We start from the raw sequence: 11701 nt of genomic DNA, 5'->3' as shown, positions 1-11701 counted from the left end.
CGATGACCGTTATTTTGAACAAAAGCAATGTAAAAGCAATGTCACATTACCAGACGGAAAACAACAATATGACCGTGAGCCGAGAAGCAAACGCTCTTTTCATGAGAGTTCCGTTCTAGCCGCGACAAGAAATAGAAGTACAAAAAATTTGCTCCCTCTCTCTCACACACAGTCAGTTTGTATCACCCACCCTAATTTTCTACTCTTTCGTTTTTTTCCTTTTTTCCTACCTTTTTCCTTGTTCCGCGTCCAAACGACCGCCAAAAAATATCTGAAGTCCACTCCCCTCTTCCTACCCACACAAAAATTGCCACTAACAAGGAAAAGCAACCGACACCTTTATTTATAAAACTAAATGATGGAGGGTCATTCAGGCCAAAAAAACAAAGAAATAAGTGAAATCTTTCAGGACCTAGAAAAAGAACTAGGCATATTCGCTAAAGGTGGGGTGACAATTGCATCAGGAGGGGACATCTTCGTTAGACCAACATCTATCCTGCAACAAGAACACCTCCTCTCCATCAAGACGATAGCAAAAGGCACTATAGGTGTCACTTGTACGCTCCCAAAAAGCCACAGCTTCCAAAGAGTAGTCATACGAAAGGTACCTACTGGGGATAAAAATGAAGAAATCCACCAGGCTTTGACAGCAGAAGGCTATAGAATAAACAGTGTACACCGTTTCTCGTCTTTCAAAGGTACAGTCAAGACCCCATCAACCCCAGTTGCATTAGAATTCGAGGGACCAGCTCCCCAAAAAATTATCTTAAATCACATGGTGTTCCGCCCAGAAAAGCAACACTTTACCCCACTAAGATGCAAAAAATGCCAAAAACTGGGACACACCGAACGGTTCTGCTCTGACAACCTCAAATGCGCCAACTGTAACACATCCCACGAAAATATCACCACCTGCAACAACCCACCCCACTGCACTAACTGCAAAGGAGACCATCCAGTCAGCTCGCCAATATGCCCACACTTCATCCGATGGAAGACATTAGTCAGGGCAGCAGGTGACAAATGGACTAATCAATAAGAAGCAAAAGCCCAATCTTACAGCGAAGCAATTAAAATGAATCTCGGGTTAGACAAATTACACCCCGAAATAGAGATTACGAAGAGCCAAATTGAAGCCATCCAAACAGAGGTGTTAGTGCTCCGCAATGGAAAAGGAAGAATAAAGCCTTTAGAAGAAAAAGTGAACTTGCTTGACTTAGCAGTTAACCAAATACAAGTTTCACTAAGCTCACTAGAAAATGGAAAATAGGCAACAAACAGTAAACTGGACAAAATCGCTCTTCTCATCACAAAATTCTTGTCTTAAACCAAAGAAGAGATGGAGATAGATGAACCAAACCCCAGAGGTCAGAATAAAGCTCAACCTCAGCTCAACAAAATTAACAAGCAGGACCCTCCAGATCCCCAAAAAAGAACCACCTACAGTAGCAACAGCAAACCCACTAATGATTTCCCTCCTTCAGTACAACGCCAGAAGCCTAACAAAAGCTAATCTTATTATGTTTAAAGCTTGCCTTCACCAATACAAACCTTTAATGATTTTACTCTCAGAAACATTTAGGAAAAACTCATTCTCAGTTAAATTCAAGCAATTCCATACCATCAACAAAAACAGGGAAAACCATCCAGGAGGAGAAGTTGCAATTCTCATCCACAAGTCTCTTCAGTTCGTCTATCTCACCATTGCAACCCTACAAACAATAGAAGCGGTAGCAATCTCAGTTTCAATAGAATAAAACGAAAAATGGGAGCTAATTGATATAATATCGCTATACGTACCAAATGGGAATAACTGCAGTGAAGAAGAACTTCACCAACTCACACAGCACACAAACTATCTTATCCTAGCGGGAATTTTGAATGGTCATCATAGGCAATGGGGAATGGATTGCAGACAGACGAACGAAAGCGGAAGAGCAATTGCCAACCTACTCGAATAAAATGAAAACTTGATGTTAACAAACCTGGGTACTAGACAAGACAGTTACAGCCTCAAGCTCACCACCATAGACTTAACAATCATGCCACCCCTGCTAGGCATACTAACAGAGAAAACAAAAGGCCCCCACATTGGAAGCGATCATGTCTCAAAACATATCAACATCCAAGCTAAAGCCTATATGCAAACCCCTATGCTGAAACTTCGAAGACGCAAACTGGATCACCTGGAACACCTCATTAAATAACGCCATCACCAACAGCAGCTACTATTCTATAAATAATCCAAAAGCCACTTACCAAAACATTCAAGATGCCCTTATCAAAGCCAACGAACAAAGCGTCATCACCATATCCAAGCCAAGCAAAAAGATCAACAGGGATCGACCCCAAATCTGGTGGAATGCACAATGCAAAAGAGCAGTCGCAGAAGCCAGGAAGGCCAGAAACGCGTGCGATCCCAAAAAGGGCGGAATCCTATAGCAACTCCAACCGAATGGCCTGGAGAGAAAAAGAAAATCTAAAAAAAGAACAACATTAAAAGCAAAAAGACAAGCACTACAAGACCACATCAAAGATCTAAACCCCAGAAGCTATCCAGCAAAAACATGGGCATTCGCTCACCTCTTCTCCTATAACGAACCCTAGATCCAATCAAACAACTATTCAACCAGAAGAAAAAGCTGAGATCTTCGCAGCCCAATATGATTACAAACCCTAAAACATTCCAGACAGTGACTCATTCGAAGAAACCATTACTAGAATGATAGTATCATCTGAACCAAACGGACATAACTCAAAAATAACGATGGAAGAACTAACACTAGGCATGAACAACCTAAAATTTCAAGCTATGGGACAGGATCTCATACACAACACAATGCTGAAAAATCTCACCGAAACCAACAAAAAACATGTCCTCTACCTCTTTAACAAGCTATTAGAAACGCCGTATGTCCTGGACAATTGGAAGCCAGGAACAATTATCCCTATCCGCAAGCCAGATAAACCAGCACACACCCCAGATTCATATCAACCGATCTCCCTATCACCCTGTCTGGGGAAAATCATGGAAAAAATTGTTAACAGAAGACTAGTATGGATGTTCGAAAATCACCGGTTGCGGCTCAGGAACCAACCAGGATTCCGAAAGGGCAGAGGCACAATGGATAACATCATAACGCTCGAGCACTGCATACGAGAAGGCTTCAACAAAATCCAGCCCCAAAACACCTATGCAGTTTTTCTAGACATAGAAAAAGCCTTTGACAAAACCTGGATCCAAGGATTACTTTACAAACTAAGCAACAAAGGAGTCACAGGACAAATACTAGGCTGGCTGAACAACCTTCTCAGAAACAGCATGTATAGTGTAAGAGTCGGAAACAAATTTTCAAAAAATCGACCACTAAGAGTCGGTGTTCCTCAAGGTTCCCCGCTGAGTCCATTCCTCTTCTCTGTCATGCTTGACGACTTTCCAATACTAAAGGATCAAGGGCAAACTCTTCTATTCGCAGAAGACATCGAATTCCATATTCATGCAAATGACGGGAGAGAAGCGAAAAATAAACTTATCTCATACCTAGAGAAAATCAGCAAATGGAGCAGAAAATGGAGAGTTCAATTTCAAACAAAAAAATCAATTATAGTAAACTTCACCAGGCAAAGAAGGAAACAAACAGAGCCTCTCCTCTTCCTATCAGATACCAGGATCCCAGAAACGAAGGAAGCAAAACAACTCGGCATCCATTTTGATAAAGGGCTTCGCTGGGCTAAAGAAACAGAAGTAACCATCAACCAAACAATCAAGCTAAGAAACCTCTTTAAAATACTCACCTCCCTAAAGCACGGACCAGGCATTGATTCCCTCTGCATTATATACAAAGCCCTAGTAAGAAGCAGAGTGGATTACGGAATCATGACATATGGATGCTCAAGCATAAACAGACAAAAAAAACTTCTTGAAGTCATACAAAACAGCATACTCCGCATGATACTAGGAACCCCGCGCACTACACCAACCAAAGAGATCCTATGTGAACTGTATCTCACATCCATCGAACACAGAAGATTATGGCTTTCAGGCAGATTCATCATAAGGATAGACAAATACGCAGAACACCTCCTCTATCGGAACTGCTACAAAATGCGCAGGAATCCAAAAACATGGAAGGACAATAACACGCCGTCATTAAAGCTGGCTATAGGACACACAACCATAGCCAACATAAACCTTTTCTACAACTTGCCAGGTTACAGTAACCAGATCAATGCACCACCACCATGGAGAGAAGTCAACATCTCCATCAGCTATTTCCCAATGACTAAAAAACAAGCAACGCAGAACCCCTATGCAGCCACAGCCCTATTTCAAGAACTAAATCACCACATCCCTAACACCATCACAAGAGCATACACAGATGGCTCACTAAAGGCCCGTTCACACTAGAGGTTTTTCGGCTAGCCGAAAGAAGAAAACCGAAAGACGAAAAAATTTCGTTTTCGTCTTCGACTATTCACACTACAAATTATTTCGTCTCATAGGAGCCGTTTTTTAGTGAATGTGCCAAGAGATACACCTTATTATTGGTAGATGGCGTTTATTTTTTTTTGCCGCCTGCTTGTGTCGTCTGCAGATTTTTTGATTTATGTGTTTGATTATTGTTATTACTCTTTTTTTCTTTTTAAATTAAAATTGAGGTAGGAATAGAAGAGAGCAATTATGAGTACGAACTTTAGATTTGGAAGCTGAAATGTAAGTTCCTGTAATTACAGGAAAAATTCCTTTTAGCCCCGTATTAATAAGTGTGTGATGCATATGCTCAATTTTTTTTTTAAATTTCCAACCATTACTTCTATGGGAAACGGCTAAAATGTGTTTTACCGTTTTGGTTTTAGCTTTTACCTTTTTATTCAAGGTAAAAAAGGTGTTTATATAACATCGTTTCATTGAAATGTAATTTCACCATTTTAAAGGAAATTACTTCCTCTTCCATTTTGCTGTTTGCAAAATGTATGTTGGTCCCTTCGTTCGTTCGCAATAAATGAAAACGTTGGGGTACCTTGAGCGGGGTTGGGTGGGACAGCAAGAACGGGGTTGGTAAGGACAACTTTTGGAAAGGTTCGATTAACTATCGATTAACTATTGATTAAATATCGATTACTAAACAGACAAGAGCTAACAAGCAGACAAGAATCAATCGTCTGATTAAAAGTGTCACTTAATTTTGCTGTAGTTCTCTGACAACACTTCAAAATGTTTCGTACAAAAGTAAATGAAGACATTAGAAAGTTTAGAGAAGAAGGGGCAATAAGATGTTTAAGAAATTTACATCAGTATGTGGAAAATGTGACCTATTGTGATACCCAACGCTTCAGGTAACAAACATTCATCTTTTAACTCTTCAATTGTCATTTCATCTTGTCTTTCATTAACTCTCTTATAAAACATTTCAGTTACGACGAGAAAGGAAACATAGAATTGAATTTTGGATCAGAAAAAGAAGAAGCCAACACTGTGCTAGTTTACTGTATGATTTCTTCATTTGCACAGAAGTCTGCCTTATGTTGAGTAAATGGCAAGTTTGATTCAAATAACTACAAGAATATTCTGCGGCAGTATGTGCTTCATTTGAGTTTGAATGAACGTATTGGCCTTGTGCACGACTGGTAAGAAAAGTTGCAAATAATGTATTGTCTATTGTAGGCCTATTACATTGCTGCCATTCCTATTAACAGGTATCCTGTCCATCGCAGCAAATCTGTTAATGAGTTTTTGGAAGAGCACAAAAGGAACATTTTTGTTGTTGACTGGCCAAATTCTTTTGGTGATATTATGCCACTTGAGCAATTGTGGCTGGAAATGTCCATCAAATTTACTGAAGAGAACGTTAAAGCTGGCTCTCTGTGCGGTTTGGAGAGAGAAATCACCTCAATGTGGTCAAAGGTTTGCACTGATGAATTTATCAAGCAACTCTTCCAGGAAATTCCCGTCAAACTTCAGCGGGTCGTCACCAATCGTGGTTAACAAAATGTCGATTAGTCTTTTCATTTCTGTATTGCCAATTTCCATTGAGGTAAATGAAAATTTACATTATGTATCGAGGTTATGGAACATGTTTATAAAGATTGGAATACAAAGATCTCATTTCGTATTTGGAACAGAAAGATGATAAAATAATGAATAGCACTTACATTTACCTTTGGCATTTTGATTTTTGACATAGGATATCGATAATAAATTAGTGACATTGCAAGGTACTTAAATGCACACAAGTATGGTAATGAACACTAGAAATCTTTGTTTTAAATTGAAATTGCGATATGACTAAGACGGGCTTAACCCAAAAAAAACGCACGTTTAACTTCACGAGGAATCCGGGTTGGTTGAATAGTATTTGATTTCCGCGACGGGGAGTAGTTCTTGTCAGGATCAACATTTTCATCATTGCATTTCAATTTTCTTTTATTGTTCGTCGCCTTCACCGTAGCTGAATCCAATAAAGGCGACTTGGACGGTGGGTGCACTGATTCTGATTGGGTACGTAGAGTTGTCGTTGCTGTAGTCTTTGCAATACAAACCTGCTCACGACAATAAAATAAGGGAAAGTTATCATATAGATGAACATATTTAAACATTAATTCAATAATCCATGCGGTAACTCAAAATTTAATTATCAAGTAAATCTTACTTTTTTGTTATTTTCTTTTTGGACTGCTAAATTTTTTGTTTTCCCTTAAAATATGATTGTGTTCTTTCAACACTTTTGCTTTGTGTGCCTCTTTCAACTTAGCAATTTCTGGAGAATTTGTCAATACACGAGAAGAACCTCTGTTCGTGTTTCTGGGTACTCTTGGTTCTGTTTGGGCAACTCTAGGATGAGGTAACACTTCTTCTGGCGTAAAGGTTTTTAAACGAGGCAGCTCGTTTGAAGGCATTTCAGTGAGTGTTAATGGCAAAACAGCAGATCTAAGCAGAGTACTAGACGATGTCGAAATTGGAGTTCATTGCAACTTCCCACTATTCATTGTTAAAAGGTAGTGTGACATTCCATCTTCTTGACTTGTTGAAGTTGACGGGAAAAAATTATCAGCTTGGACGTCAATACTCACCCCAGCTGCAATGTAATTGTATTTAAAGTGTTAATTAATGCAGTTTAACAATCAATGTTATATAAAAATACCTTGCTGATTTAGCTGACGATTAACTATATCACCTAAAACATCTTGTTGAGAATCTCTTTGTGACACAAGAGCTGACAGTGAATTCATTCCTTCAGTTTCATTCGGTGGTGCTACTGAGTAGATAAACGATTATCAAACACAATCATTAAATATAATTTCTCATTTACTATACCATTAGGCAAATCAGTCCCAGACGATGGTGCAAACATGTGCTCTGGGATTGCATGTCGGTTGAATGGATAAATACCGCAGGCAACAAATGCGGATTTGATGTTTTTGGAATTAAATCTCCTCTCGTGTGGTACTTTTGTTAACTGAGGCACATCATAAATGAAAATTCTCTCCCCTGGATGATTTCGCATCCAGTGACGGTGTTCTTGTGACATGTCCGATTTCATCGGACCAAATAAACACTTGTCGAGGGGCTGAGTCACATGAGATGTGTCAGGTGGCAACGTGAACAGAACTATACCGCTTTTCTTGCAAAACTCAACTACGGGATAGCTAATGTGGCTAGTGTGATTGTCAAGTATAAGAAGGATTGGCTTCTCAGGAGAACAGTTAACATGTTTCAATACATGCTGCAACGACATCAAGAAGAGCTCAGACGTAATCCAACCGGAAGGACATGCTAAAGGGAGGAAACCATCAGGCAAATTTATCATTTTGTTGAGGTTCACCTTAACTCTTGGGAAAATGAAGGTACCTGGAAAGGCTTTACCAGCAGCGTTTACCAATGCTAACATGGTAACATTAATCCCTTGCTCCCCACCAACAGAGCTACTCACCTGAAAAATAGATAAAAATGTAATTTCAGTTCAACAATTAAATTACCAGAAAATTACAGCTTTAACTCCTTTCTCGGCAACAATATTTTGGGGTTTCACCACTGTTGGGTTATTTGTTTCGTCAGTGTTAAAGATTTCTTCTTCTGTAAACTTGTGCTTTTCATACAAGTCATACAAGTCATCGAAATATTTGTCGATGACGACGTGGTTGACGGCTGCAGCTCGAGCTTGGCTCGTCCTTTCAGGTTTCCTAATGAACAACAGCCTTGAATTTTGTCTTAAGAATGAGGAAAACCAATCTTTCCCAGCTTCTTCGTTCACTTCCCAACGAGATGGCATTTTAATGTTGTTTGATTTTGCAAAGGAATAAGCTAGTTTTCTAGTATCACTTGGTGTCAGTCCGTGGTTTAATTTTTGTGCCACAATCAGGTAGTTGGTAAGTTCACATTCTTCTTGTTCATTAAAAACTTGACGGTTGTGACATGTTTTCTTGAAAGAGTGATGACATCAATTACACTGTTTGATTTAAGTAGCCGTTGAATAGTGGACTTGGATAGTCCTTGTACTGCTACCTTCCTTAGACTTAACCCACTTTTTTTTTAAAGCAAAACCTTTTTTTTCACTAACACTTACTACGCGTACGTGGCATTTCACTATACATACAAAATAAGAATATTATAGGATAATATTGATTGAAATTATTACTAAAAACTTAGATTATTTGAACCACTATGCTACATTTTCTCGAATTACAATTGTTTACCTGATAGGCCTATTACAGGCAACAAGTGAAAACATTGAAAATCTAGCAGCCATAACTTTGACATTTATCGATACGAATATTTAACACATTGATTATTTATAAGTAATGAATCGATTATTAGAAGCCAGCTATCGATTGAAAATTTTTCGTTTTTGAGAAACAATTTTGTTTTTTAAGATTTCTAAACGTAAAATGTGTTTTTCTTGCGTGATATGTACATGGTTGCAAAAAAAATTGAATTTCGCACCAAATGGGTATACCAGTTTTCTTATTTTTCCGTCATTTTATGCACAAAAACTAACATTAAGAAGAGTATCCCAAGCAACCCCGTGTAGAAAGTGATTTTTATAAACGAAGTCACTTCATTCTTAACATTTCCGCTTATGCATTTTTAAATATAAATTAAATTTTAAAAAAGATTTAGAAAGATTAAATAAATGCCTTTAATGTTCATTTAAAACATTTTCCTAACTCTGTATATTTAAAAAGATATAGGAAGTTACACTCGGTGTTAATTTTTTTGTCCCATCCAACCCCGCTCTCCCCTACAAGAAGAACTATAAAAATTTCCCGTTTCAAATATTGCTCTCAACCTCCAATTTTTGACACGTTTACCTTCTTCCTCTAAATATTCGTTTTGTTTTCCTTCTTCATCCTCATCGTCCACATTTGTGACCCTACTGATAAGTAGAAAATATTCGTAATTGTCACCCTACGTATAAAAAATTTAATATAATATATACATACCGGCATCATCATGCACTGTGGACAGGAATCCCATTTGGTCGAAATATATCCAACGCTTCTTCGCACGTTTGGAACCATTCAAACCACTGCCACTTGGATCCTCTTCACTCAGCCTTTTTTTTCATTCCTGTAGGTGTCCTTCAATTGCTTCAATTTCTTTTTGACGTCGTCAGTACCTGTTGAACAACAGTTACGTAACATATGTAACAGAATATATTTGCAAAAATTTGTAGTAAATGTAAACAGCATACTGATGGAAAATTCCCTTCCGATGACAGCTCTAGCTGTAGTTTGGGACACATTGTTTTTATAATCAGATATCGTCACGTCATACAAAACTGACTGCTTTTCAAAAGACTGGATGAATCTCTCAGTCGTTGCCTTTGACCACATTTTAACTCGTTTTTCATTCCTTATAATAATAAAAGTATGAGCGATGACAATCACATTGCAACACAGTTTTGAAATTATAAATTTAACAAATACGCGTTGGTAATTTGTTTGCTCGCAGCGCTCACTCCAAGATTAGGAGATTTCATCGGTTACCTCCTTTTGGGCATTTTTATCCAGAAACTAATCGAAAAACAATTAAAAACAGCAAGAAATCACGAGGAACACACGACACCCATTTGTTGACAGAATGACATCAGACAGATTTGGCATTGCTGATGTTGCCAAAATATCAAAAATTATTTGCGCATCAAAAATGGAAAGCTGTGACTGGCTGTTCAGTTTTCAGCTTTCGTCTTCCATCTTTCCGTCGATTTTCGGCGCCGAAAAGTTTAGAAAGCTTCAACTTTGGAGAGACGAATTTTTTTCCGTTTCGGCTCGCTTTTCGGGCCAACGAGCTCTCATTGGACGAGCAAAGCACCCACCTAAAAAAACATCTAAGGGCAAAATATATAGAAGAATTACAAAAAGGCGATACCAAACCAAACTTAAACCTAAGGACAAAGAACGGAATGCATAAATGACACAAGTACAAGTCAAGAAGAATTACCAGGATCCTATTCAGACTAAGAACAGGACGCAATAGTCTAAATGACCACCTAGCCAGATTCAACAGCAATACAAGCCCATTCTGCCAAGAATGTATGGAAGAAGAAGAAACAACAGAGCATGCCCCTAAACTGCTCGAGCAAAAGACCTGAAAGGGAAAAAATCTTCCAATATCTCAACAAACACAAAAAAAAATCTGAACTTACCAATCTCCTAGGCCTCAACCCAACACTGGAAAGCCAAACAAAGCACGAAATAACTAGACTTCTCATCAAATACCTACAGGAAACAAGATTAATCAATAGAATTTAACCCAGAAAAAAAAACTGAAAATCAACGCCAAAACTCCCCAAACATCAGCCAAAACAACACCAGGAATAAAACAACCACACCCAACTAAACACAAACACCCCTAGAAAAAACCACAAAACACGAAAAAACAACCAAAACCAACACAACAGAAATGGCGGCCACTCAAAGAAAAAGTACGCAAACTACGCCAAGTAAAGACGAAGGTGAGGGCTAAAGAGCACACCTACAGTACCCACCAAACGATTAGGTATACCCCCGTTTTTTTGTGAATTCTTATGGAGCTACGGGTCATAGGAAAACTTGAATATCTTTTTACTGATAAGGACTAAATTTTTTTTTCTTTTTTCCTCTCTCAGAAGAGAAAGTGCTCTAAAAGTTATCTTAACATGAAAAAATTGTAGAAGTTACACCCAGGGCGCTAAAGTATCGTTCACATGATTAGGTACACCACTTTTCTCCCCATAAACGCCATGTTAATACTGGCGTTTCCAAAAATAAAAATAAAATACTTCAAAACATCCTTAAATTAATTTTTTTTATGCCAAACGACGCGTTTTTCTTTACTCTATTAGAAAGTAGTGCAGGTTTCTGAATTATTTGAACTAAAAAAATCTTTCCCTATACCCCAAAGTTGTTACACTGAAATGTTTTACAGAGAAAATTTTGATTTGTGCTTGCGCCACCAGGGGTGCTGGGATCAATTTCAAGTGCTCAGATTTTTTTCGTTAAACACAGCTAGATTTTTCGTATTAAAAAAATAAAATAAAAAATAATTGATGTTTTTATCAAAAAAAGAAAGTATTTTATCTGTTTTGATTGTTGCCGTAATGTATAACAACAAATTCACAGACATTCTTTTAGTTGTTGTTATACATTACAGCAACAATCAAAACAGATTAAATTCATTCTTCTTATGATAAAATTGAATTATTTATAATTTTTTTATACC

At 38.0% G+C, this 11701-nt stretch overlaps 1 long non-coding RNA gene and 1 pseudogene across 2 annotated transcripts; both read right to left on the bottom strand.

Moving 5' to 3' along the window:
• Positions 1 to 6297: 6297 nt before the first annotated feature.
• Positions 6298 to 7886, bottom strand: LOC116930494 (annotated as a pseudogene).
• Positions 7887 to 9147: 1261 nt separating this feature from the next.
• On the bottom strand, positions 9148 to 10916 carry LOC116930381. 2 transcript variants are annotated; one of them, XR_004398390.2, is made up of 6 exons: positions 10647 to 10916; positions 10442 to 10588; positions 9693 to 10328; positions 9442 to 9617; positions 9310 to 9374; positions 9148 to 9251 (listed from the first exon to the last, which is right to left on the bottom strand). It is a non-coding gene; the product is annotated as an uncharacterized LOC116930381 (long non-coding RNA). The 2 variants fall into 2 exon arrangements; XR_004398392.2 differs by having other exon boundaries at positions 9310 to 9371.
• Between the last annotated feature and the right edge of the window lie 785 nt (positions 10917 to 11701).

This window comes from Daphnia magna, linkage group LG9, assembly GCF_020631705.1.
Source record: "Daphnia magna isolate NIES linkage group LG9, ASM2063170v1.1, whole genome shotgun sequence".
In the NCBI taxonomy this organism is placed as follows: Eukaryota; Metazoa; Arthropoda; class Branchiopoda; order Diplostraca; family Daphniidae; genus Daphnia; species Daphnia magna.
Note: the sequence above shows the minus strand (reverse complement) of the source record. Positions and strands in the feature narration are given on the sequence as shown.